The sequence below is a fragment of the Frieseomelitta varia genome, unplaced genomic scaffold (assembly GCF_011392965.1).
Source record: "Frieseomelitta varia isolate USP_RPSP 00005682 unplaced genomic scaffold, Fvar_1.2 scaffold_565, whole genome shotgun sequence".
NCBI lineage: Eukaryota > Metazoa > Arthropoda > Insecta > Hymenoptera > Apidae > Frieseomelitta > Frieseomelitta varia.
Genome location: NW_025110329.1, coordinates 33,728 through 61,705, shown reverse-complemented (window position 1 = coordinate 61,705; position 27,978 = coordinate 33,728). Strand labels below are relative to the sequence as shown.

The 27,978-nt window shown below is 42.4% G+C and overlaps 1 long non-coding RNA gene across 1 annotated transcript; it reads right to left on the bottom strand.

Annotated features, from left to right (window-relative positions):
• Positions 1 to 410: 410 nt before the first annotated feature.
• On the bottom strand, positions 411 to 25,995 carry LOC122534007. Its single transcript, XR_006307819.1, has 2 exons — positions 25,416 to 25,995; positions 411 to 747 (listed from the first exon to the last, which is right to left on the bottom strand). It is a non-coding gene; the product is annotated as an uncharacterized LOC122534007 (long non-coding RNA).
• Positions 25,996 to 27,978: the final 1,983 nt, after the last annotated feature.

Below are 27,978 nucleotides of genomic sequence, written 5' to 3'. Positions count from 1 at the left end.
CGAGCTTTCGATACGTGTACACGCGTATCCATTTGAAAAGGAACGTCAACGATTTATTTGTAATTACAAACTGGTATGCGCGTGTACGTAACTGTAGCAGTGAGCATTAACATAACTTGCAGATGTTTGAAACTGTCGTAACTTCGCAGGAAGAGATAGTAATCCATTTGGTTCTCGTTTCGAAGCGTGAAGTTTCTACGCTTGAAAGTCCCGAGTTTGTTTCTTTTTCAATGATGTTTTTACATCGTGCAGCGAGCGGGGAAGTAAAAATACCTTTCAAACGTTTGCGAGAACGTTGAAAAAATTTTTTTTCACGACTGGATCCACCGTGGCGTTGAAGATTGTAAATTTTCCTCTTCGCAACGGGTCTTTAAAATTTGCTGTGCGAATTTTTTTTTTTTCTTTTCTTACTATTTTATTATTACTTTGAACATTTAAGATTAGGAATTTCTTGAATCTTAACGGAATTGTACAGCAAGTTTTGAAATCTCGTTGCAAAAGGGGATGCTCTGAACTTGAAGATCGTGGTGAATTCCATGGTGGAACAAAATTTTTCAGTCTTTTCAGATTTCACTTTACTCGAACTTTGACAGAATTACAGTTCAGAATTCAATAAAATTGTGAAAAGGTGTCTTTGTGAAGGGGAGACTTCAATTTTCAGTGTCCGCAGAAGTTTTCGCAAAAATTGTTCAAACCTCTTTCGAGACGTTGTTGCGTCCAAAATAAATCCATCGAAACGCCACCGACCTGCAAATGAAAATGAACATCAGTCGGCAATATATGCGAGTGCAAATTAAACAACACCGACAACGATAACATTCAGTCAACCCAACGAATGAAGCGAGCTAAATTCCTAATGAGATTAATAGTGTGAACCGTGCCTTAACGGTCCCCGGATCGTCGTCGTGGATCGCAGGAACGATCGGCGGATATGATTTTCGCGCGGTTGTTACGTCGCTGGCAGCGGCGTGGCCAGTACGTTACGCGCGGAGAAACTGGTTTGCGTTACGTTGGCGTTCCTCGCGGTCGAAAGGACGAGCAGGACGAAGAACGAAAAAAGGAAAAGAGAAGGAAAAAGAAAAAGAAAAAAAAGAGAGAGACTTTACGAAACGGGAAGGGCAGGTCGTGTCACATACCGGATTTTCCGGTATATCTAGACGTAACTAAGCGTGCTCTCCGAGCGAACCCGGCGCGAGTGAGGAGCGGTGGAGAGAGGAGGATCGAAGGGGGGAACGACGCAGGAAGCCGAGTCTAACTACGTAAGTACGTACGTACGTACGTGCATACGTGCTCGTGACTTTTCGCAATACGCGTTTTGAATTAAGCGGCTGTTGTCCTCGCGCGATTTTACACGCCTTGCCCCGCCGCGCCGCGCCGCGCCGCGGGGCCAAGTGTCAACGAACAACTCGGACAACTCGCGAGAGAGACCGGATCCTTTTCCGCGCGCGAAAACCGCCGCGAATAAATCCGGCGCACGGCGCTGGACGAGTCGTTGCCCGTTCGTTCTTCACCTGTTGACCGAGCCGTTTCTCAACTGAGCACTCGGATTTTCGTTCGAGACGTGCGCGACGTCTGGCTTGGAAAAATTTATTTCCCTGGCTTCCGAGAGTACATCGAATTTTAGGCTTTTTTCGGGAATTTTTCGGGAAAAACTCAAATGACGTTTTCTCGTTTAAGAGTTGAAGAAAATTAGAAATGTTTTTTTTTTTTTTCTAAAAGAAAGAAAAAGAAATTGATTTTGTGAAATGAATTGTCGATGCCTCTTTCTCAAAGAAATAATGATTTTGTGAAATCAACAAATGTTACGTTTCCCGACTTTTTCGACAATTTCGGGACCCGTTCCGACCATCAGGTTCCCAACGTTTTCTCGCACAAATCTAGAACTAGCCTGATCATAATGATAGTATTCAACGTATTATTATATATAATACTATAATTTTAACGTTATATTGGCTCACTTAAGAAGGTTTACCTCCGTAATCCGTGCTTTAATGGTTTCGAGCAGGTAAACTTGAGAACAATTCCGGCACTGTAATTGATGATGAAACAGACTGAAATATCATGTGATTTGTTACGAGAAAATATTTTCAAAATAGAGTCGGCGGTTTTCTCTCTTCTATTATTTCAGATGAGAGTTTCCATTTGGTTAATAATAACTCTAGGAACCGCGTGTCTTAAGGAACTATGATTCGACCAACTTTAGGAACCATTGACAAGAAACTAACTCCAACTGAAGAAACTAGCTCAGTTTTAACAACTAGAAGCTAGCGATGAATTTCGGATAAATGTTACGATTGAAGCGTTAGAATTGAAGATGTTGTTCTTCTTGAAAGATTACACTCGTTTCGACAATTCAAAATTACACAAGGACCAGAATTTTACTAAAATTCATCAGAGAGAAATTGAAAACAAGTCAAATTATATCGATTTGAAGCGTATCTCATTGGTGGCTAGGTGGTGAAAGTTGGACGTGAATCTTCAAATAAAATCGTCGTCGATAAACGATAAGTCGATCGCCGATGTGTGTTGGCGAGGGATCGATTGAAAATACGGTAGCGGCCAGGCAGCAGCTCGGAACACGCAAGCCGATTCGGTTGCAATCGGTTTGATTAACGAACAGCTAAAGCAAACCATAAATAAAGTGCTTGCTCGCGCGCGGCGCTCCGCGTTACGTGACCGCGTCACGTGCAAATTGCGCATCGAGATACAAGCGCGGTTTAATAATGAATTTCTCGGAAGCGACAAAAAAGACGGAGCAACGTTTATTAATCGATCTCTCGGCTCTCGGCTCGTGTACGCGATAATCTCTCGCGCACGGCGTTGCAGGACCCGGCGCGTTGCACGTTCTTACTCGAGCATGCATGTACGTACGTATTATGGTCAATGTGTGTGTGTGTGTGTTCTCCTTGCTTTAATGGGTCAACGATTCGATCCCGAAATTGCGATCTTCTGACCCGTTTCTTCATCGACAATTTTTTTCGTGATGTTCGATTTCCCACACTTAAATGCGCAATTTTTTTTTTTCTAAGTTGGAAATCTATAATTGATGATAGAGAATTAGAATTAATGGCACATTTGCAACGTGACGAGTATGTGTATCTTTGAACGTATAATTTTTGACATATTTGTTCACAATACGTTGTACAATATATATTATTGTACATGTATCTTATGTCGTGTTGGAAAGTTTGACGTTTTAACAAGTGAATTATTTCGGTCGATCATGAGATTATCACACTCAAATCAATCGCATTTCGACTGATTATAATAGATTCGAAATTTTTATTTAAAGTGTATTCAATCAAGTTCATTTGCAGTTTTCATTTAGAACGACTTTAAAACCCTGGTCCTACTGTTCAAACGTTCGACGTTTTGGATTAAACTGGTTACAATTCCTCCCTACGTATATTAAAACACAAACTCATGTCCAAAAATATAAATCACAATGTTATATTTGCAGAAAGTATTGTTTCTTCGATAGTTGATTTGCTACAACTTTTGTTCAAGGATTATATCAAAATGTCACTGAGAATTCTTCGTTGTAGACCGCTGTGCGACAGGTCACAGAATGAATAGAAGAGAAAAGAAAAGAGAAAGAGAGAGAGAGAGAGAGAGAGAGAGAAAAAAGAGTGGCTACGGGGAGGTAGATCGCACGATTGGTACCCGAAGCTAAATGCGTTAACCACGAGCAGGTCGTTCGGGAAACATGCGGGTCTACGGTCGTAACCTGTGCAGCGATCCACGCGGTGCACGCGCGCTTCTTCGGTTCGTTTATTAACCGGCGGGGTTAATTCGCCGTTTAGAGGCCCTCCGCCGGTCGCCTGCATTATAAAGCGAAATGATTCTCGCGATAGGGATTCATTAACCATCGTTAATTAAGACATTATCACGTCATAATGATCTCGAGGCCGAGGTTTAATGAATGAATGAAACACGCCTCATAAATAATTAATCCGCCGATTAAGCTCTAGCCAGCGGCCGTGCGCGCCGGCCGCTAAAGACGCGAAAACGACACAGGATACGTCCACCATTTTCTACCATAGCTAGCAGAGCGAACGTTGTAACGTATAATCTCTTTGGTATTTGGTATAATTTCCCCTTTTCGGCACTTTGCGGTTCATTGATTCTATTTTACACCTACTCTTTTATTGAATGGCTATTGAATTAGAACCACCTTTGAGTGGTTTCATGATTATAGTAGAATTGAGTGTTTTGCTTTTTATCAGTCGAATTAGAGATTTTCAGCTGAATTGGATTTTAATACAATAGATGTATGCCACGTAGCGTAGAGAGCTACTGGATGGTGTTTTACATTGCTTAAAATTGTGGAAATTTTTATTTTGATTTTGTTTCGTAAAAAAAATCCAAAAATGCAAAGTTCTGCGAAGTATCCGGAATACAGATTCATTGAAAAAAAAAAAAATTATACTTTCGTGCAACTTCGGTGTTGTTCGATAGTCCTCCAATATCCGTTTCCTACTCGAAACCATAAAAATCCTTGCTCTCAGTTAGAAAATTGACTGCAACTCGAATATATTTCTCTAATTCCATACTTAAAAGAAGAAAAAGAAAGTACAAGTTTGCGTGAAAATGTTTCAGTCGTTTCCACACCGAGAGAAAAAGAAGAGAAAGACCGACTTCGCTCGACGAGTCGCGCTCATCCCACATTTTTCTCTTTTCGCGAGTCCTACGTCCTACGTCCAACGATCCGGATCCGGTTGGACGTCTTCCGGTGGACGACTCGATCGCGGTAATTAGCGATCGGAGTACACAGGACCAGAAGAGGGTAACGAACCAGTGGCTCGGCGACGTCGTCGTTTATGGTGAATCGTGTGAGCAACCAATATTAATCTTACACAGATCCTCCTCCCTCCTCTTCCGTTCCTCTTCCCCTCAACGATGCTAGGTTCGACTGGGTGTACGCTTGATATACACGCGGCTAACCCTAACAGCGGCAATCAGTCACGGCACGTTACGATGATTTCATTCGCGTCTGCCGCTATTAATTATCGCTCGAGCAGGCCGCTAAGCTTCGTATAAACACGGATCTAGCACGTCGAAGTAACTAATACCACTGGCAGGAGTAAAGAAGCTGGGGGTAATTAATGAAGTGCTTCGCCTGATACCATTTTAGTCGAACGCGTACGGACTGGTTCTTTCGATCGCATGCACGATCCAGTTGTGGCACGTCGCGATTTAAATAACTAGAGTCGTCCTGACTGGGCTGTTACATCGATCGCTGACTCGTCGTTGTCGCCTAGTTGCGTTACGATAATTGAACGAAGGTCTAATGGTTTGGTGACATGTGGAGAACAATTCTTGGAATTTTCTCTACTGTTTTCTCTATTGTATAATAATTCTCATTTTATTGCATTTAAACATTGCGTTGCGTGAATAAATATAATTGCGTTGCATAATAATGATAATGAAAAGAAAATGTAACGTGAATCGATTGAAAAGAGTTGCGGAACATTTTATTCGTCGATTTATATTTTATTTTTAATGCCTTTATAATTTTATTTACAATATGATGGCAGGTATTAACACATAGCTAGTTAAAAATGATGGAATAAATTAAACGGGTGATACTTGATTCAGTAGATATTATTTGTAGATCTTTACAACATGATTCAACAAGTGATTATTTATTAAATAATCTTTTAACAAATAATTATCAAATCTCTCACATTACTAATATAATCTGTGACAGTTGACTGATATAATATTACTTCAACTCGGATTCATGCTAGATCATTTAATTTTAATGCTATGTCTTATATACAAGTGTCATTGATGGACTTCGTTTCGTAACAAAATACAGAGGATAGAAATTAATACAATCTACCACGATACTGAATAATATTAACATAAGCTTAAGAGCGAATTAAACAAAGTATTAAAATTGTTTAATGCTTCTGCGAGTGATGGATTCGCGATCGTATCCAAGCCAACAAGCGTGCCCCACGGACTCGCCGCGATATCGAAATTCGCCGCACGAATTCCTTAATTGCGGGCGAATTCGGCTGGCCGATGGTGAAACGAGCAGAGGCCGCGAAATCAATAACAACTTTATCGAAGGAAGTAGAAGGTAATCGGCGGATTGCGTTACTCGTTCGAACGAAACGAAACGAAACGAAAAAAGAAAAGAAGAAATCGGGCGAACCGGTATAATCCGCTGATGCACGTGTCTATAAATAGAAGATGAATTCGCCCGGCGAACGTTTCGATTTTTCACTCTTGTAACTCTGGAATCTGCCGATCTCTCTCTCTTTCTCTCTCGTTCTCTCGCTTTCGCTCCCCTTGGCCGATAATTCTATTATGTACGGTTTAATGTACAATTAACCGATCACTTAGGAGCTGACGTTACGCCGAGTCACGATGTCTTATTAAGTCTCTACCGCCGGAGCGGCTCTCGACCACGCACGGCGGCGCGGTAGCACGCCTTGAAATCACGCGGAACGGACCTCTCTTAACACTGGTGCCTGATTAATTTCAAAGTATACTTTTCATCTACCAACTGAGCTGGGACAGTCAAACTCCTTGCCAACGTGACGGACTCTTGGCAAAATTTCTGTTTTTACGATTTAAATACAACAATGCAAATAAAGTCGATTTTTTAATCGAAATTTTGTGTTCGAAGGTATCTTTTGTCATTTAGATCGCAGTGATTCGTATTGTGGAATAGTTTGACACGTATTGGAGAACAGTTGCAATAGCAAAGGAGAAAAATTACCAGTTAATTGATGCGTATTTGTTTACTTCTTTGAATAGCTACATTTCGTGCAGTAAATCCAGTAGACCATGGTGACCAACTATCAATTTGAAGATACTACTGAAAACAAGTAGATACTACTCGAAGTATCTTTGTTATGTGACTAGAATTTCGTTTGCTTATTAAGTAGGCTGCGAATTTTTACGGATTTATGGAAAATTGAATTTACTCTCTACAATTTTTCAAACGTTTCACTTTCTTAATCACACCCGCAGGAACATAAAATTGCATAAACTCCAGTTTCAAATCCAGATGCTAATCTGGTCTTCTATATTAACGAAACACGTAGACAACAGACAAAATGGTAAAAAAATCAAATCTCACGATCCACGCGTCAGAAATACCAAATCTTTTTTGGTAAGTCTCTGTGTGTAATCGGAAGTTAAACGGTCGGCCAATTCGTCGCGGGGGCGCAAGCGAGCAGACAAAAGCCTCGTCGGGCTCGTCGATGTTTGGCTCGAGCTTGTCTTTTTCCAAAGAGGATGGACGTTGGCCTGCGTAACGAGTAGCTTGACGGCGAGTTGGCGCGAATCGGCGGACATGCCGGGCATCGGCTAATTTAGGAGTCCATAAAATTGGCCGGTCCTTTGGTCCCTTGTCTCGATGCTCCCGATCCCTCTTTCTCCCTCCGTCGAAGCCCCACTTCGGCGAAGACACGCCGATGTACCGGTCCCTAACGGGCCCACACCGATGATATTTCAGTGTTAATTGCGCCCCGGTATCTACCGGTTCGAAACCCCGGGACTCACTTCTAATCTCGGGTTCATTAAGGGGCCCTCGAACCAGGCGCAACCGAACTATTTTCAGATCGGGACGCACGAATGCGCTCCTCTAACCTCTCTCGCTCTCTCGCGGCCGTGGCTTCGTTTCCGACGTGGTTAAGAGACAGGAACAGGAGGAAGAAGGTTGAAAGAAGGTTGGATGAGCAAGTTGATACGACCGGGGGTCGTTGTGTACAACGAGAAAAGCAAAGGAAGGGACCGAGAACGACCGCCGGATGTGTTGCTTTCGTAGGTATATATGGTATAGGTATGGTTCGCAAAAGTATTCGCACGCTTGTCCAGTCGTACCGTTTTTATTACCTGTGTGTTTAAGAATCAGGTCGTTAGGTTTAGGTTAGGTTGTCACGACAATAATTGGCAAGATTCCTGACGATTTTGAAAATGTTTCCAAGTATTCAAACTGGCATTTGGCAATTGGATTTATTTCTATTAACTCCATTGCGCTGGCAACTGGTTCGCGGACCATAACGAGCGACCGCGGACCGTATATACAATAACTCGTCGCTTTCTTTTTCTTTTGAACCCGTCGGTATGATATCACTGGGCAGAAATTATTGAGAAGTAATAAATTTATTATTATTTATTATTCGTTTCGCCTGAGTTATGCTTAAATATACTGTTGCAATTTGGGACAAAAAGTTCTCGAGAGTGCGTGGAATGAACCTTGTTACATGTTTAAAATGACTATTCAAATTTGTACCAGATGGATAGTTTAGAAGATAAGTGTTTGTTAAGAATATGTAGAAGACAGAAGACAGAATTCTAATTAAAAGAATAAGTTCGAAATTCACAAAATGGATTATTATACGACGAAGAGTATAGTGGATCATTAAAATTTATTTTCTTTTACATATCTGTTATGTTATATATCTTAGAGTTTCCTATTGTGTTAACAAAATATGTTTTATCCAACATACGTGATATATATACATAAAAGTTCTTCTTGAGAATTATTGATAAAATCTGGAATCGTATAAGGTCATAATTGTTTCATTGAAGCACAAAATGACAAAAGTTCTATTATATTGATGAGACTTGAAACAAATCTAGAAATGTAGTAAGATTTCATTATAGTTACCAGATACAATTGTATCACTCGTGTCTCGTTGCAGCGTTAATTAAACTTTAAAATATCTTGTACCAAAATGTGCACCAGATAAATAAAAGTACGTAAAAATTCTTCTATGGTACGTTTCTGTACTACGAGTACGTTCACGAGCTATAAGTACACACGTGTGCGAAAGATATGAACGCGTAGTGGTTGGAGGGGGCAAGAACGGAGGCCAGATAGGAAGAGGAACGAAGACGAAATGGCCACGGCGATCCCCGATTTCCATTTTAATTGAACTCAACGCAACATCATACTTAATGCCAGAAACGCGTCAGAAGCTCCAATTAAACGGCCGCGACGGTTCGCTTTATCTCTTCGTACATTCGTCTCGATTGCTCGGCCGATCGTCCGCGGTCGCCCATCGATTATACACCGTGGAATTCAACGAGAGTAGACGACCAGCGCGCGAAATTCGCGAATCGTTCATACGAACAGACGTCGTTTTTCTTCGAGTCTAAATAGAAAATAGTTTCTTCTGTATTTCGACAAGTATTTTACACATTTTTGTTACGTACAGCGTAATTTACGTTTGAAAGCCTCTGAGATATACCTGTTGTTTTTTTGGAGTACGAACAATTTTATTTTATTTTATTAACAAGAGTTATTCGGTACAGGGGGCATCATAAAATGGCAGTAACGATTTTTCCGCAGACGGAGATTTCGAGATCTCTACTGTTTCAAATGAAGTGATAAGAAATGATCCTTTTCATTCATTCAATTGATGTATAATAACTCGAAATTATGTCGAGAAACAATTTAAATTTAAACGTAAAATTTATAGTGTTACTGGCGAAGAAAGAACTAGAAATCTTCGACGTTCTTTCACTTACAGTTAAAGAAAAATTGTGCTGAATAACTTTCGTTGAAAATAATTTTTTCCGCCAAAACAGTGTTTACGTATTGAAATCTTCTGCACTCTTGAATTATCCCAAAGCTAAAAACATTCAGCTGATCGTGAATAAAACACGAGAAACGGAGAGCAGGTAATTGATGCTGAATTACCCTAATCACAATAATCAATCAAACTGGTCTACTTCAGTAGTCTCGAAAGACATAATTGGATTGATTAACCGATTTTACCTGTCGTATAAAAAATTATTAGCCGAAGTAGAATGTTACTCTACGCAGCAGAACTATGACACTCGTTGATTACACAATCAGAGTTCCAAGTTTGCTCTTTTTTTTTTGCAAGATTCGCTCGCTCGAACAGAGAAGAAAAAAGACAGAACGAAACATGGAAATCGTCGTTGTGATCGATTTCGTTCTTTACGAGAGGCGGTTTCGATGTTTCGCGATCGACAGTCGATTTGTCTCTCGATATAATGTCGTGTGGTCCCCCCTTTGAAAGCAGAGGGTTCTCGAGAGTCCGTGAATTCTGACGCAGGGAAGGACAAGGTTCGACGTCGTAACGCGTTGCACGTCGCGAAGAGATTGCCGAGGAAGTTTCGGTTTTTTCTGGCTGTTGCCGAGAAACGAGGCGAAACTGTACTCTCGGCCAAGAAGACGACGAGGACGACGACGACGACGACGACGGAGGTGAGTCGCGAAGCGGTTGAGAGAAACGTTGCGGTTGCCTCGCGCACCGCTACCGGCTTGATTTATTGACAGGAAAATCTAGTCGCCGTGTTCGACTCGGTTTGGCTTACCTCACCGATTTCTCGCTCGTCTTTCGTCTCTCTTTCGCGTCCTTCGCTTCGAAAAAAGAAAGCCACCTCCGGTGCCGGTCGGTATCGTATTTAAGTTTGAAGTTGAGGAACTCGACGTACGAATTAAATGAAATTCGACGAGACTTGCCTTTCATTCTAACATTGAGATATATTCTCACACTCTTGTATCTATACTGAAAAATGTCAGAAACAAAATTTTAATGAGTTCGTAGGGTTAACTTAACTTGGCGCTGTTGGATCACAGATTATTGTAGCAATACAATGGTCTTGGATTTTGTGTTCTGCGTTTATTTCTTCATCGATCGAGATGAATAATAAAATTTAATCAAACTGGAGATATTGAAATTGAGAATTTTAATCATGATAACGTTATTTGATTTTAATTTATTTAAGTGTGACTTTTCTTTCCAATATTCGCACATATCAGGTAAGAAAAGTAGTTTGAACGTATACTCTTCGACGTCCAATTTAATTAATAATTAAATTTTAAGATGAATTTCATAAGAATGATATTCATAATTATAATACACTTTCTACACAATGCTTTCGATTGATCTAAAAGTATTACAATGATAGCTTCGACTCTTTGCTCTGTTTTCGTCGTTAAAAATCCAAGTGCAAGCAGTCAGCTTTTTCAGCCGCCGTATTTTATATCGGAATAAAATCCCCGCTCGTGTATTCGGGAGTACGTATACTTTGTTGCAAAAATTCGTGTCTCGTATCGTTGAGAGGATCCTCGAGGAACGGGAGAGGGGGCGAGAAAAGGAAAAGAGAGAACGTGGAATTTCTCGAAGTCAAAAACGACGACGACCGATCATTAGCAAGCGAGAAAAAAAGTGTCGGCGAGATAAGAATCACGATCGCGACGCGGATCGAAAACGGAGCCAGGCGTTTTTCTGAAATTCCCAGACCGAAAGATCTCGAAATTATGTTTTTTCGAAAACCGGTAGAAAGACAGCCACAGCCGTGCGGTTGCGGTCGCGCGAGGCGCGTCCGCTTCTGCGGAAGACTCGAACCGAGCGCAATCACCCTAATTCGATTCTTTATAATCCGATTAAGCCGGGCTATTAGCGGAACCTAACGCGACGGATACGCCGCTAATGGATTTTTCAGATTGAGATACCGCCGCTGCTGCGCGACCGTTCTTCTGATAACGGTCATGCATCCGTGAAAGGCGAAATCGTTACGGTAGCCACGGCGCTTCTTCTTCTTACTCTCCTTGATCGAAGGTACGCTGCAGTCACTTTCGAAAGTTGTTCTCGAGTTTTCGATAGTTATTCTCGGTGCTTTAAAATTATATTTATATTCTCGATAGTTGTTCAGTTTGGTCTCGAAGCGCGTGTCCACTTGAGGGTTGGTAATATACGTGCGTGTGTGTATGTGTGTTTGGACAATTTTCACTCGAGTTTCAGCAACTTGGCAATATTTGAACCTTTTCGCTATGGTAATCCTTTGCATGAATGCGGTATGGAGTAATCCTAACGCAGATGGTTTTATTTCTATCGAAATTAAGAGTGAACGCAAAATTTTATTGGGTGGCTAAAATCGTCGGTAGTACACCGAGCATCAGACTTGATTGACTATAGTCATCATTAGTAGCGAGAAAGTTGAATAAAGATTTAACAAAAGGTAGTATAAATAAAAGTCACTGGACTTCGAATTCCTTCCACAAAAGCGCACCTTCCGATATTACAATTACTTCATCGTTTCCAGTTTCGGTTATTTCAATCTCTCTCGAGTGTTTCAACGTTTCGAAATGTCCCGTCTCAACACGTACGAGGCGAGAACGCGGTGCCACGTTCCTCGAGCTCTACCACCGTTCTCCAAAGAGTTACGACGGCGTATCTAAATTGTAACTCTCCCTGAAACAAAGTTGCTGGAACAGAGAGCGGATTGAAATCGGTAAGAAGGTAGACGTCGGGAGTGAGAGAACAACGGAGTGGCGGAGGAAAGAAGGCGAGAGGGAGCAGGTTGCTATTCGGGAGGGAGTTTGCGGAACACAGGGTGGAGAGATGCATCGAAGAGGGCCGAAATCAGAGAGGAACGCCGCCGTAGGCTACCGGTGTTGGGCAGCTGCAGGGCCGGGGACGCGCTCGGACGTGGGTCGGCTTTTTCTTTCGACGTCGACGATCCCTCTCGAGGCGGCGGACTCTCCGCCGATCGCCGAAGAAGCGCGGAACGATGCTCCGCGACGAGTCGAGTCGAGTCGAATCGAATCGAGTCGAGTCGAGTCGAGTCGAGCCGAATCGAGTTGAGTCGAGACGAGTCGAGTCGTGGCCGTGCTTGAGGCCGGGGGGGAACCGAAAAATCAGCTCTCCGCCGTGGCTGTGTGCTCTCTCGGGCAACAGGGGCACAACGGAGAGAGCATTGAGATGCAGAGAGCGTTGGTGCTACCGTGCGATGGTCCCGATACCGCCTAATGGACCTACCCCGCCCTCTTCTCCCTTCGCCTTCGTGCTCGATCTTTCTTCTCAGCCTCCCCGGCACCTTCCACCTTATCTCCCCCCTCCCTCCCTCCCCCTCAACTCTCTCTTATCCCTTTTCCTCTTTACCTACAACTGCATTCTAACGCCACTTTTAACTTCCACCTCCGCCGCCGCCTCCCTTGGCCACCACCGTCGCTCCTCGAGTTCACCGGATGAGGGGGGGTCCGTCTCTGTCTTTCGTTTCATTGTAACATTGATTCCACCCGTTTTATTTCCTCCCTTTCTTTCTCATTCGTCGAGTTTCCCTTCTCGAAGCAGAGTAACAAAGTCGCTGAAAGAGGTCAACTGAGGACACATTTCTATCTGATCACAAATATCTGTGACACGATAATGCAATCGATTTGATTCTATTATCTGAACGTATGTCAATCGTTTGTTCCGAATGTGATAATGAAAGGAAACTCGAAATGTTGCAAAGTGAAGATTCAGGGAGGGAGAAGAAGCCTTGGAATATTTGAAAGATATAGGATCGTATCATTTATTCAGTTGTAGTAGTTGCTAGTAACACGAGAAAGTGGATGTTATCTAACCTGAACGCTTAATTACAAATATATAAGTTAAATATAAAAGTCGAGAGAGCCGTGTCTAACAGTGTCTAACAATGAGAACGAGAAGATCGTTTCGATTGGTGAGTGACAACCACCCGAGTCTTTCGATCTTGTGACTTTTCTTTTATCGCTGCCTCCGAATTTTCGTTCGGGCAGTACGAGTTTCATTGGACTTCGCAGTCGCGAAGCGAGATATATATATTCATACTTTTCTTTTTTGTTTTCCTTTGCGAATGTGTCCATACAGTGCTCACGCGAAATATTTACATTTCTTTAGCTGGAGTGAAACTAACAGTGGCCGATCTTTGGGTTTGGGATTTCGATACGATTATGGACAATCAGAAGTCAGTCGATTCGAATCTGAAGGATCTTACAATACTCTACGCTCTGTGGATAGAACCTGAGATATAAAAAAAAGGATCCATCATACTATACGCTTCACGGTAGACAAACCACACTTTTCGGATCTTCACTACGAGTTTCTCCAATACTTATATATATATATATATATATTCATACTTTTTTTTTTTTGCTTTCCTTTGCGAATGTGTCCATACAGTGCTCACGCGAAATATTTACATTTCTTTAGCAGGAGTGAAAATAACCGTGGCCGATCTTTGGGTTTGGGATTTCAATACGATTATGGACAGTCAGAAGTCAGTCGATTCGAATCTGAAGGATCTTACAATACTCTACGCTCTGTGGATAGAACATGAGATATAAAAAAAAAGGATCTATCATACTATACGCTTCGCGGTAGACAAACCACACTTCACTCCAATACTTTTCTAACGCTCGACGCTCACACACGTTCAGAATCGAAGCGAAATCCTCGAGGAAATCGGGCGACGAAGATGATTGCACGTCCTCGACGAGGAGGAGAAACTTTTCGAGTGATCGGGAGCGAAACTAGCGATGACTAGGAAGAAAGAAGCACGTCTACGCACCGCGTACGTGCTTATGTCGGTGCGTTTTGGTATCCTGGCGCACGGTAGCACGGCTATAACCGCGTCGCCGCATCATTTATATTTACGAGACACCGCGAAGCCGAGCCCGGAGCCGCATTGTTACCGGGCAAGGGCCTCGCAGCCGCCGTCTGGCCCTTATAGGGCCGCCACTTGCGATCTCCGCTCCGTTTTCTTCCTTCGGTTGGCCGATCGGTTGTTCGGACGACGAGAGAAGTAGCCAGGAGGAGACCGGTGGTTCGTTCCCCCCGTGGCGTACGAAGCGGATCACGCTGTCTCCTCGTTCGATCCTTCGATCGACGCCGTCCGGATTTATATCCTGTGCCCTCTCTCTCTCTCTCTCTCTCTCTCTTTCTCTGTGAAGGATTCACTCAGCAGCCGACGAGTTTCAAATCGTTCTCTTTCCATCTCTCTTTCCCTCTGGCGCGATTGACTCTTGCGCTCGGAATCGAACTGCATGTTCGCCGTTTCCTCGGCGAGGAAATTGGGAAACTGGGGCACGAAGATAATTCCGAGGGATTCGGGTTCGAATCAACGGGACGACACGTAACGATGATCCGTTTTTTCTTATCCCTGGAACAAATCTCCAATTGTGCCTTTAATTTTATTTCGTCCGAGTAAAATGATTCATTTCTTGAAATTGTGTCAACGTACAAATCGTACAGAGGGCAATTATACACCGGTGTGTATCTTAATTTTAGGCAAATCACTCTCGTTTCGTTGTCACAAACTACAAATTGGCTAGCTTTGTAATTCTATTGAATGGGTGTAGCCTGTGCTTGGTCTTCGAAACTGAGGAGCCAAGTAGAGACCTTTTGTCTCTGTAATGTGTCTCTTTATAATTCTGTTATTGGTTTTCAAAATTGGAGGATTAAATACACCTTTTCCTGATGTGTCTTCATTAAGTAGATGTAGACTGTGCTTGGTATTAAACTTGGAATTTCAATGTGTCTTAATTCGATTTGATTCAATAAATCAAGATTGACGGATGAACGATTCGTACCATCTCGTGTTTCGTCGAACGCAAAACAATTCCTGAGTTTGCACAGCAAAGTGCAAAGACACACTCGGAAATTTGGACCGAGTTAAAATTTCGAAACAGACAACAACAGCTCCCGCGGTTAAATAAATATATATTTCATCCATAGAAATGAAATGGATTCAGACGTTGCGTCACAATTAAACCCTTTAAACATCTTCGTAGCGTATTAAATGAAAAAAGTAAGCGTTGTGCGAGTAAAGTGCTCGGAGAAGTCGTGGGAAGAGAAGAGAAGAGAAGACGAACGTAGGACGAGGAACGAGATTTACCGGCGATGCCAGCGGCTCGCGCCAATCAAGCCACGACGCGGCGCATTGCCCGCGCAGATATTTCACAGTTATTGCCAGATAAACCACGACCTTAGCGGCGGATGTAGCGCCGTTTGGGGAATAGACCCGCATCAATGATGCAACGTTCGACCCCCACGGCAGCATCGAGCGCGCTCGCGTTTGTCTTCCTTCGGGAAGTTTATAGTCGCGCCTATCAGGTGCGACTTCGCTTCCGTGACGCGGAGCGTTATTCTCCGTGACGGTGCGCCGCGTGCTCCTCCGATATTTCACCCCACGTCCCTATCGAACCGCGCCGTGTAATTGCTTTTAATTGAAAGACGGATGGCGGCAGCGAGAGGAGGAAGAAAAGTGGCGCGAGAAGAAAGTTCACCTTGAAAGAGGTAGCTTAGCGTCTCGGAGATATCTCGTCTTGAATCGAACAGGCGACGGATGTGGTGGTTGGTTTTCACTTGGCGAAGCCACAGAGACTGTGTGCGCTTCCCGTTTCGTTCGCTCGGAACAGATTCCACTGAATCTTCCTCTGATTCAGTTTTAACCCTCGGACGACTTCGTGACGGATGCAGAATAAATATTGTTCGCACGCGGGTGTATTAAATGTCAGCTTTTAGTTTGGAGTTTGCTAGTACATTTGGGGAACGGGGGTGATTTTTAGTGAGAAATATTTTATATTAATTACGTAATTATATTGTATTATTACAAGATAATCAAGGGTAATTAATTAAGACAATTTCGTTAAAAGAAGTAACAATCTTGCCTAATATTCATATATAGGTTCACTCTTAGTTGCATGAATAGGAGCAAGAAGTGATCGTTGTGAACAATTTCGAGAATTCCAAGTCACATTTATATATCTCGATCAAATTCTTCGTTGATAGAAACGTTGTCTATTTAAAAAATTTCCAAGCTTCGCTTAACGTGATCCATCCTCTCGAATGGAAATATTATCCTTGGAATATATATTCATAAATCACCCTGCACCATAGAATATTCTATTACATAGAATATTTCAGGCTAATTGGAAGCGAAATTATTTATTTCTGGCTCGCGGGATAATGATCGCCCTCCTGGAACTCGACGAGTATGCGCGGCGTTGTCAAAAAAAGAGAGAGCGAATTCCAGTTTCCGTTCTGTCATCCTCGTTCCCTTCCTCCTTCTTCTCGTCGTCGAAACAAGAGGGTAGTCATCGACTGTAAAGACATCGACTTGTACTCGAGGGTAGCTCTCGTGAGTGCAAGTGAAGGCAAGGGCCCGCGCGCGCATTTCTGCTGATCAGCCTGCTGAATCCCGGAGTTGCTGATGGGGTCGTTCGTTGCCGATCGAGAACGAGACGACGACCACCAACCACCACTACCACCACCACCACCACCACCACCACCACTACCACAGAGAAGGGAGAAACGACAGAGTTTTAAACCGCAAACTCTATATCTACACCGTTCCTGGATCGTAACCAACCCCCGGTGTGTCTCTCCCTCGGGGATCTCGTTGGTGGAAACGACATGTCGCGACATGTGCCACGCCGGGGGTAGCGGTAGCGAAACGCGTGGGCGGCTACACGAAAAAAATTTGAAAATCAGAGCGGAGAAATCGCTCCGTTCGATTAAAAAACCACTGTTCGCTCGACGAACATTTTTTTTTTTTTTTTGCAGTGGCTGTTTTAGCTTCTGGGGAGTACGGGAAAGTGAGAGAGAGAGAAAATGGTATCCAGTAGATGTATTATCTTTGAGAGATTTTTTTATGTTTGAAAAATAAATGGTTCTATAAATCCAGTGACGTTTTAAGTAACGACGGTGTACGAATGAGATTCAAATGTCGGTATTTTTAACATTCGTGTGGTATTCGTTTCTAGTTGATAGTAAAGAAAAAAGGAAAATATTCAGAGTGATATTTAATTGATTTTGTTGCTTGCTACTTATATATGACCAAGTGATAATCTTTTTTTCTCTTCTACGAGAAAACAAAATTCTGGCCGCGCAGAGATTTCCTCCCCAGTCTGTTTTCTAAATAAATCGACGATTTTCGTTCGAGAGTGTAGAATTAAAAACACCCAACTGTGCGACCAACCGAGATTTGCCTTTGAAATATTCTAGAGTATTTCTTAAAATTATTCGTGTAATATTAATTTTCAAACAAATGCGCGAATTCCAATAGGACCTTCCAGAAGCGAAGAAATTGATTTATATTATATTTATACTATTTTCCATTCATTTCCAAATGAACCCTGGGAAATGCGACGACGATGTCAAAAAAAAAAGAGAGAGAGAGAGAGAGAAAAATAAATCAACGCAACTTGGATTATCTATAAAATCGACCAACGCGCGCCCATTTAGATAACCACTACTCGGCGGAGAGCGGGGGCTAGTTGCTTTGGGACTAATCTGTTGGCAAAACAACGCGTGCCCTCCGTCCGGACGAGAAAGGAACACGTGCGATTTATATAAAAGTTGGGCCGAGTAGATCGGGGCAACAGCGACGCGGAAAGTTATCAGGATCGATAAAAAGTCTGGCAATAAGCTATCGATACGGCGGCGGCGGCGGCGGTCGTTTTATTGTGTCACGTGCGAAGCCACGCCAGACCACCCCTCCTCGCCTATATATCAGTCGCGTCAGAGGGGAGACGTCGATATCCCTCGATCAATCATTAATAAGGCCTGAAACCCCAAATACGTAAGGCTGGAGGATAGAGAGAGGGACTCTCTCCTTCGTCTCTGTCCGTTCTGTGTCCGCCTGCGCGAGCCTTGGGCTCTCTGGTCGCGCGGTTTTTACAGACGCAGCACCGAACGAGAAAAATGTATCGTGGGCAATGCCGCTGTTTCGTGCCCGCCGCGAATTGATGGAATTTTATATCTTCCCGGGCGTGATTTCTTATCCCCGTTTCCACGGACCGTCACGTTTTCGGTTTTGCTCCGGCATCGGGCACTTGCTTTACCAGGAACGGAGAGAAAGAGAGAGAGAAAGATAGAGAGAGAGAGTGTGAGTGACTTTCTGGCCGGCGCGATTTATGGCGGCACGAGCATCGCGACACGATTTTCAACTTATCGTCGAACAACGCTATTCCCCGAAGATCCGTCTCTCTTATAAAAATAAGTCGATCGCTTTATTATATCGAGCGCGGGGGTGGTCACGGTCCACCCCGAAATCCACGATCCGTTCAAGACGAATTTTTCATGTTCGTTGTTTTTCTTGTTGTTTGGTGTTTTGGAACACTATCGTCCGAAGGTTTGCAATATTTGTTCGAGATGGACGATGTACGGACATGTATGCTCTTGTTAAATGATCATTAGATATCGAGTAATCATTTGTTGAGAAAATTTTATTTATACCAAAGTTTTGGACGATGGTGTAATTCATTGACGAAATACAATAGCGAGAGGAGTTATTAAAATATATAAATACAGGATTTTGCGATAGATCGACGTTTCATTTATGAACGAAAATATCCAAAATGTGATTTCACAGTAAGTGGGAATGATGAAGATTCTTGATGCACAAAAAGAACGAGACTCTACAAAATTATTGGTGCTGAAAAAGATTAGATAATTCAACAGCCTTCCAAATAATAACATTCTTAAATGGACTAACAATTTTTTACAATTTACATTTAAATATATGTAACTATATATCGGAAAAATTGTTCTTATTAAACGAAAATTCCATTAATGTTCTTATTAGTTTAGAATAAGAGAAGATCTACAGATACGCAACTAGAGTGCATAAATGTGGCTAAATAGCCACAAGTATGGATTCCCATTCATACAGGGAAATGACTTTTTAGAATCTTCGTGAGATGAACGTTTTCATAGAAATAATTAATTTGAGAATCAAACGTCGTTAATTTGTACTTAGGTAACGAAACTAAGAAACTTTTCTTCACCTACGTAATGAAACGAAGAAAGACAAAAAAAAAAAAAAAAAAAATTTATCCGTCTTCTCAGACAAAATTCAGCTGGTAATCTCATTGTTCCGCAAAGGGGGAGGATCTTCTTCAAATGCGCGCAAATAATTTGAAGAATCGCGAAGAAGAGCTAAAGCGAATAGGGACCGGGGCTCTCGCAATTTAATTCGCAGGGAGTAAGACTAATCTTCGTAAGAGGCCCGCGAGTCTTGAAAGTACCAGGCATAAAACTGCGAGACGAAACGTACGCGCGAGTCCGTATGAGGAGGAGGTGAACGCGACGGCACCGAAGGTGGAAAAGCCACGTGAATCCCCCAAGGTGGCATTAATCCCGGCCTCTATCCTCCCCCTCCACCTCCCACGATGCTGCTTACCCATCTAGACAACGCAACGGAGACGAAGCAATCATATTTTCTGCCCCAGAGGCACGATACGTGTCAATGCGAATCAGGCTTACCGATCTAATGTGAATTCCGATAGTGTCTGATTTACTTCCGGCAGTGTCTGTTCGCGGCAATTTTTTCCCGCCGCCCTTTTTTCCATCCACGGCCACGATCACGCCTCGTTTCCCGTCCGAGATTCCGCCACGAAAATTTCTTTTCTTTCGCCTCGCTTTTCGAACGAAATTCGCTAATTTTTTTTTAATTGAATCGTGGCAGATACTTTCCAAGTTTGTCAGTTACTTGCCAATTGTCGCGTAGTTCGTCGTGAATCTAGTGAAAGACTAGAAAGGTGTAATAAATAGAGAAAATGTGTGATAAATGTTGCAGGTGGTAGCATTGAATATTGGAGTTTTATTAATAAATTACAGATTCTTCTATGCAACAGTTAATTATGAAAATTGTACATAAAACTCTTGTAAAATTATTTTATCTGTTATTAAATATTAATAATATTAATATATTATGAGTATTAGTATTAATTAATATTAATAACATTAAATATTAAAGAAATCTTCGTGTTACGTGCATTCTGCGTAAATTTCCTACGAGTTCATGAAAATCATAATATAATTTAATACAATGTAATGTAATTATTGATGTAATTTATTGTTTAAATACTTTCGTGAGCTTTACATAATAGAATATAAAAATGTAAAATTGTAATTATAATTACAATAATTATAATTTCTGTATATATATTTCTCAGATTCGTTTCAACATGATCACGGTAACCATGTTCCATTACAGTGTCAGTAAAATATCGAAACATTGTCATTATTACATGATTTAACAAATATTCCCGTAAATTTTCGAATATTTTCGCAAGCAATAGTGAAAAAAATTTTAGATGATGTAAAAGAGCGAAATTTCACAATGTTCAATGATACTAATCAAAAATACAAAAATTAGACGCAATCTTATCGCGCGAAATTAATCGAGAATTAAATTGCGTCAAACAGTTTGCGCGATCGGCTTCTTAGTCGCCATGGTCGCGATTCCCCGGAAATTCGCGAGCGACTTTTTCTCCACCGCGCTTCTGCCCGCTCTTTCCTCGTTGCTGCTCCCCGCTTCGCCGGTCGTTTCTACTCCCGTCACGTATGTAGCGAGAAAAATTGCAGCCGAGCGCTTTACTCGGTTCGCGTTCTTCACGCTCGACTCCCTCGTCGCCTCCCTCGCTCTCGTTCTTTCTCTTTCTCTTTCTCTTTCCTGTTCCCGAATACGTTTCGGAGGGAAACTCCGCCGTTAGTTCCACGCTCGATAAGAGGGCTTAACAAATGAGTGCTCGTTCGTGGAGTATCGAGCCATCCCGCGTGGCATATTTTCCTCCTTCGATCGAAGAACTCGCTCTCCCTGATCCTCGCCGACATTCAAATCTTCTCATTCACCGACGAAGAGATCAATTCTCGACGTTTACAAATTTTTCGACATTTTATTATATTCAGTGAAATGCCGCAGTAGTAAATAATGAAACAAGTACTTGTAGTGATTACATGTGAAAACGAGAAATTTCTGTTGATTTATAGCATAGTAGATTCTAATTATTACAGAGACACGTGTAACAAGCTATTTTCATTACGAATACCTAAAGTCAGTTTTGTAACACGTACTGTGTTTTAGCTATATTTTGCAAAATCCTGTCGTGGAAAGTTAATAATACTTAGCTGAAAACCGAATAATCACAAATTTCCTTTATTTTTTAACATCCCTTTCTAACAGCATGGTTTTTTTAATTATTGGAACACGAACTCTCTAACGTCGTACGAACGAAAAATCACTGCCAATGAATCCTGTAGATTCTCAATCGTGTCCCTATCCTCCATTGACGATGTTCATATTCAGTTTGAGAATCAAAGGGGTGCAAACTCGTTTTCGAATAGCTGGCATATTTCGCTGTCAGTGTTAATTACTAGAAATTGCCCCTCCATCGATTCGGTTCGAGCAATCCTTCGAGTCGCCATCGTGTCTTTCCTCTCGCGAACATTCGAATTTCGGGCAACGCGTGATCCCGGATCCCTCAGGAAATCGAGCGTAACCGGTTACGTCGATCCGATGGCTTCCACGCAGCACCCTTCTCTCCCTTTTGATACTCCCGCTGGACTACTTGTCCGCGAATCTCCACTGTTATTAGACACTCTCCTCGACGCTGCCGAAAACCTCGAAAGTTCAATCGCGCTCGATGACCCGCGGCATCGCGGTTTCAGCGCTTTCGAATTTCTCGCGGTAGACGGAACGAATTTGACCGGCGGTGCAGATCTTCTTGTTGTGTACGGATGTTTAGGCCTAGGACTTTTTACTGTCACAGAAATTTCAATGTAATAATATCTATATACAATATTGTATATATTGTATTGATTATCTCTATGATAAATCTGTATGTAGGTATATGTACCTTATTAAATTTGTACACATGTATAGAATTCACAGATATTAATATTATATATTTATTATTATTTTAATATCTTATATATGTATTATTCTAAATATTTGTATATTTATTATATCATTAGATATTATATTATATAATATATTATATATTATACAGTATTAGGTATTATATTATATAGTATATGGTATTAGGTATTGCATTATATAGTATATTATATGTATTATTCTAAATATTTGTATATTTATTATATCATTAGATATTATATAGTATATTATATATTATATAGTATTATATCATTAGATATTATATTATATTATATATACGCATATAGTACACAATAATGTTCCATCAGTTGAGAGTAAAAATTCTTGCGAGAAGTTAGTGAAAAAATAAAATTCTGCCAAGTTGTACGATCCAAACCGTAGGTGGTTTTCAACGACAAAAATGGCCCCTCTGCGTCGAGCTCGATACGCTCCCATTAGTAGCGGCGCCATGTCACGGAAACGCTATTATTTCCACGGTAATACAATTACGCGGCAATGCAGTTCGACCAACATGCACGAGCCGAGGCCGCGTCGTCGATCTTTCGTCTTTGCTCCATGCGCTGCTCTTAATTAACTTCTACTTGCCGAGACACTTGACCCGCTGGCATGCTACTTCGAATGCAACGCGACAGTGTCGCCTGGCAAGGCTGCGACTCTGCTCCCCGGAGTCACCCACGCTCATCAAAATATTTTCGCGATTGTAGATCAAAGTCGAATTCAACGAATATATTGGAGACCGATGGCACAATCAGTAGTATAAACAGTATAAATCTGACTGGGGAAACAGCGAAAATTGAAATGTTTATATTAAATTTGTACAGCAAAGATGATACGTAAGAAACTTTCTTCTGTAACCGGGTTCACCACCGTTTCAAAAGTCAAAATCTAAAACCCTAAACTCACTGTACTATTTATTTTCTTTTTATCGAAGATTGTGAAAATTCTAACGTACGTACGTTAAACAATTTTTTTTCCGTTAAATCGACCACCGTTTCGAAGATCGATGTCCCTTTACAGCAAATCCTTGAAACTCACTGTACGATTTTCTTTTTCCCTTTTCATCGTTATTGTAGAATTATCTGAACATCGGCGTTAGAAATGACGAAATAGAATTAGGATTTCTCGAGTTTCTTGTCGATTCGAAGTTTCTTCGTAAAAATTTCCAAAATCCACGACCCGCTGTTTCTTTCCACAAGTCGATCTGTTCGTCGTGATGTGCCTGATTCTAATTTGATATCCATCGTGGTGCAAATCCGTGTCACTGGAAAAGAAAGTAATCAACTTTGTTCGACCTAACTATCGACGTTCTCTCTCTCTCTCTCTCTTTCTCTCTCTCGCAGAAGAAGCAACAGAAAACAAAGACCGACGGACACGATATGATAGTGGAGCTCTTGGTAATTACAGGCCCCGTTAATCGACGGTGATAGAAGCTTATGGCGGATTTGTATGAATTTACGACGGGCACCGATGCTCGCGGCGCGGTCGGTGCTCGTCGTGGGGGGTGGCGACGAGTAGGAGGACGAGAGAGGATGAAGTTCAGCAGAGGCGCGCGTCGTCACGGATTACCCAGGATGCGCGTGTCTTCCCTTCGCCGGCTCTTCAGTCCATCCCGATGGAAATCGCCCAGAGAAACAAAGAAAGGAAGAGAAAAAACACGCGCCATCGGTTACGCAAATGGTTTCATGCGATCGGAATCGGTCTGCTGCTTGCGCCATGTACCTGGTAATGAGATCCCGTGGATTTGTCCCGAGAGATAGGCATTCTTCGTTTCCTTCCGCGCCATTAACACGTTCCACGCGTTTCGGAAACGGCCGAAACCGTCTTCGATGGTCGACGATATTTCTCTGCTCGTCGATCGAATTAAGAACGATCCAAGCGAGACACGAGCGTGTTGCCAAAGTGATTTTTGTTTGCAGGTTAGACGAGATCATTTAAGTGATTTAAATTAAATTAGAGGTTAGATTCAGTTGTTCAATTACGTCATATTCGATTTTATTGATTATTTAAAACTGTAATGTTACAGGTATGTTATGTGACCATTTGAAGTGTAATGTTACAGCTATGTTACGTGATTATTTAAAGTGTAATTTTATAGTGGATTAATGCTTAATTTATTGGCTTCATATATCATGTGACGTAATTTCTTTACAAATTAAAAATTTTAACGTACGATATTCTATTCAAAAGGTTGATTATCTGATTCTTTTTTTTCTTGTAAATCTGATGTATTTGATGTATTTGCTCAATATATTGTCAATATCTATTATCTCATAAGTAATTATTTTATTACTCATGATAGGATTATACATGCAGTCATAGAGTTGATTATCTTGAGAACGAAAGTTTAGAAATTTTCTTTTTTGTAGATAATTATTTTCACGCATTAATTTACGAATATTTTAATGCATGGAATCACGCGAGGTATACGTAATACGCAGAATAATTTTCTGTCTAGGTTTTATTCTCAAAAATATGAATTTACACGACAGTTCGCGGATTAGTAGTTATGTATTAAACGAAAAATTCCGAATTTTTTTTGGAGAGATTTTTCAGGATTTACAAGCGCGATTTTCAGCTTTAAATTTCAAAACGTGTTATTTAATTTATTATCTGAAATAATAATTAATGTGGCACAGAGCTTTAATTATTGCAGAAATGACAACACAGTTTGTAGCAAAAATCAATTTAAAATGTTTATAAATAATTGAAATGCCGAGAGAATTGTACATCATATACTTTAGATGATACATTTCTACCAGTCATTTCCGTAAATCAACCGAAATTTTTTGCGTCGTGAAAATAGGAAAACATTGTAGCGTAAAATTGAACTTTAAAGATTTTCACGAATTTTATCTGTCTTGGGTGACCTACCCCCTGAATTCACATATTTGAACGTGAATTCTTACTACGTGTCACGCAATTCCCATTTCTATTATATTATACAATAAATGGTACAAAATCAATAGACTCTTATCACACGAACTTACCTATTATACATTATAATCTTACGTAAACTATTTACTCTCCACGAAGTTGGTGTTAACTGTCACAGCTACGAACTCGCGCTCACTTGGTTAAATATCCAAATGCTCGTCCCCTGTAAACTTCGCGCTCTGGAAACCTAGAAAGAAATTGAAGCACACCATTATTACTGAATTACTAATTTCGTTCTTGCATAGCCCTCTGTTTCTTATTTCCTCTCATTCACACGTGCGTGCAACAGAGGTAAATAAATAGTCTTACACAAGTATTCCTGTTACACAACAGTGGCGACAAACATCAAAAAGTCGAACAACCATTCACCCGTTTTGGAAAATGATTCGCGTGCGACGCGGGCGAAAGTTTTCGGCGAAACGGTGGAAAGAGAGAGAGAGAGAGAACTAGAAGCGTTCCAATTTCGCGAGAGGGAGTTGGGGTCCTCACGCTTTCGTCTCACGTGGCTCTCGTCCTCGTGGTTGGTTTCCAACGGCGGCGTTGGAAACGGCGCGTGCTCGGGATGCGCACCTTCGCGTCCTGATTAGCAATCCAGACCGGCGAGGCGAAGGCCAATGGCACCCTGGCTGGCTTTTGCCTGCCTGCCTGCCTGCCTGCCTGCCTGCCTGGCTTGCTTGGCTGGCTTCCTGCTTCCCTGCCCTGGTCCCTCTTCCACGCTGACGGCGTAAGGGGGTTGGTAGCACGAGCTGAACTCTCCGGGCTGAGCGCGAAACGCCTAGTCCCGGAGAACAGAGAGAAAGAGGAAAGGAAGAGCGAAACGAGGCGAGAGTGAGAGTGTTCGAACGAATAAGAGAGACAGTGTGAAAGAGAAAGAGAGAGAGAGAGAGAGAGAGAGAGAGAGAGAGGGGTTGGTTGGATGGTAGTACGGTGGAGGAGGCGCCGTCGGTGGTGGTACGCGCGGTGCACGACATAAATATGTATGTATCATCCGCTGCGACCTGCCCCACTACCCGACTAGGTCAGACTCATGCTTCATCACAATGAGCACCTTGCCTTGCCTCGTCCTGTTCCTTTCCTCTTCACTCTATTCAAGTGGATGGTACGAAGCTACCCCCCGGATCGTGAATCCGGCGTCAGCTGATCGATCTCAGCGTTCGAGCGGCCAAGCTGTGAACGCTGGACGAAAGAATTATCATTGGCGAGAGCCGTTTGTTCCGTCGGGATGTCGGATGTCTGGACCTGGGACTCTGAAAGTAGTAGAGACAGTGGTAGAACGATTTCGTGGAGTTGCGTAAACCTTAAGAATGGTTTTGGAATTGGCGGACTGTAAATATACCAGAAGTTAATATTCAGAAGCCTTCTCTTATCCATTGCTTTGTGTCATTTCATTTTCAACGTTCCTTGTGCTTTTAGTACAATCAATGAGTTCGAATGAAATTTGACAAATGTTTCACATGCTTTGAGTGATCGAAGAATGCCTGCTTGGCAAGTGGTGGACAGATATTGTTCCATTGTACAGAAGCAGTGTCATTGACTCGCCAATTATCGTTTCAGCTTGGCCCTCCTCCAATCGATCGACCCCTGGTCCTTCATCCCTAATCGAAACAATTCCACTATCGAGTTTTGTTTTCATTTTCAAACTGTTCAAAGAACGAGGAAATATCTCAAGTTGCTCTCGTGCTCCAAGAGATCACACGCGAGAGGCAACGGCCGAACCCGAAGGAACCACAAGGCTCGGAAAACAGGGTGGCATGCTGCTTCCGGCGGTGACGGTCCGTTTTCAGCTGGGTTCGATCACTGACGTTGCACGCAGCCGGTGACGTGGTCCCTCTGACGTCACCCGCGCTCCTCTCTCACGGTGGTTGCGCAAGGTCTGGAGAGGAGGAGGAGGAGGGACGCGAGGAGGAGAGGGTGGGTATGGTAGAACGCGAGGATGCGAAACAGGAAGAGGTGGAGGAGAGAGAGGGAGAGAGAGAGAGAGAGAGGGTACAGGAAAGGGGGCTAACGGCCCGAAGGGGGGTAGCTCTTACATATTTATGCCGCGTTCTACGCGCGCAACACCCGTCCTGGGGGCGGCTGGAACCACCAACCCCCTCTTTGCGTTTCCTCGTGCCGGTGGTGGTTAGAGGTATGCCGACCTTGTGCACGCTTTCTCTCCGCGCGTTGCCTGCCAGCCAGCCAGCCAGCCAGCCTGCCTGCCGATGCTAATCAGCTTGCTTGATAGTGCGTTGTTACTCCGGGACTGCACTACACACCTTTCGCTCTCTCTTAGCGTATTTGCGATTCTACGTAATTCTTGGGATAATTCGGTAGTCGGCTGGTAACCTCAACGACGCGCTGTTGCTGCTTTGCCAAGGAGAGCATTAACACACCCTCTCTCTTTCTCTCTCTCTCGCTATCCGTTGGATTTTCAGCCCTGGTGTCGCTCAGCCTTCGCGCCCAAGTCGAACATCCGCTTTAAAACGCACGTTGGGTTGCTTCTTCTTCTTTCTTTTCTTTTCTTTTCTTTTCTTCGTCGACCCACGTTCGACGTTACTGGAACGCGGTGTAAGACTGATCGAAGTCTTTGGCGACTTGAAAGTTGTCGGTATCGTTGGTGATATCTGCAGAGGAGAT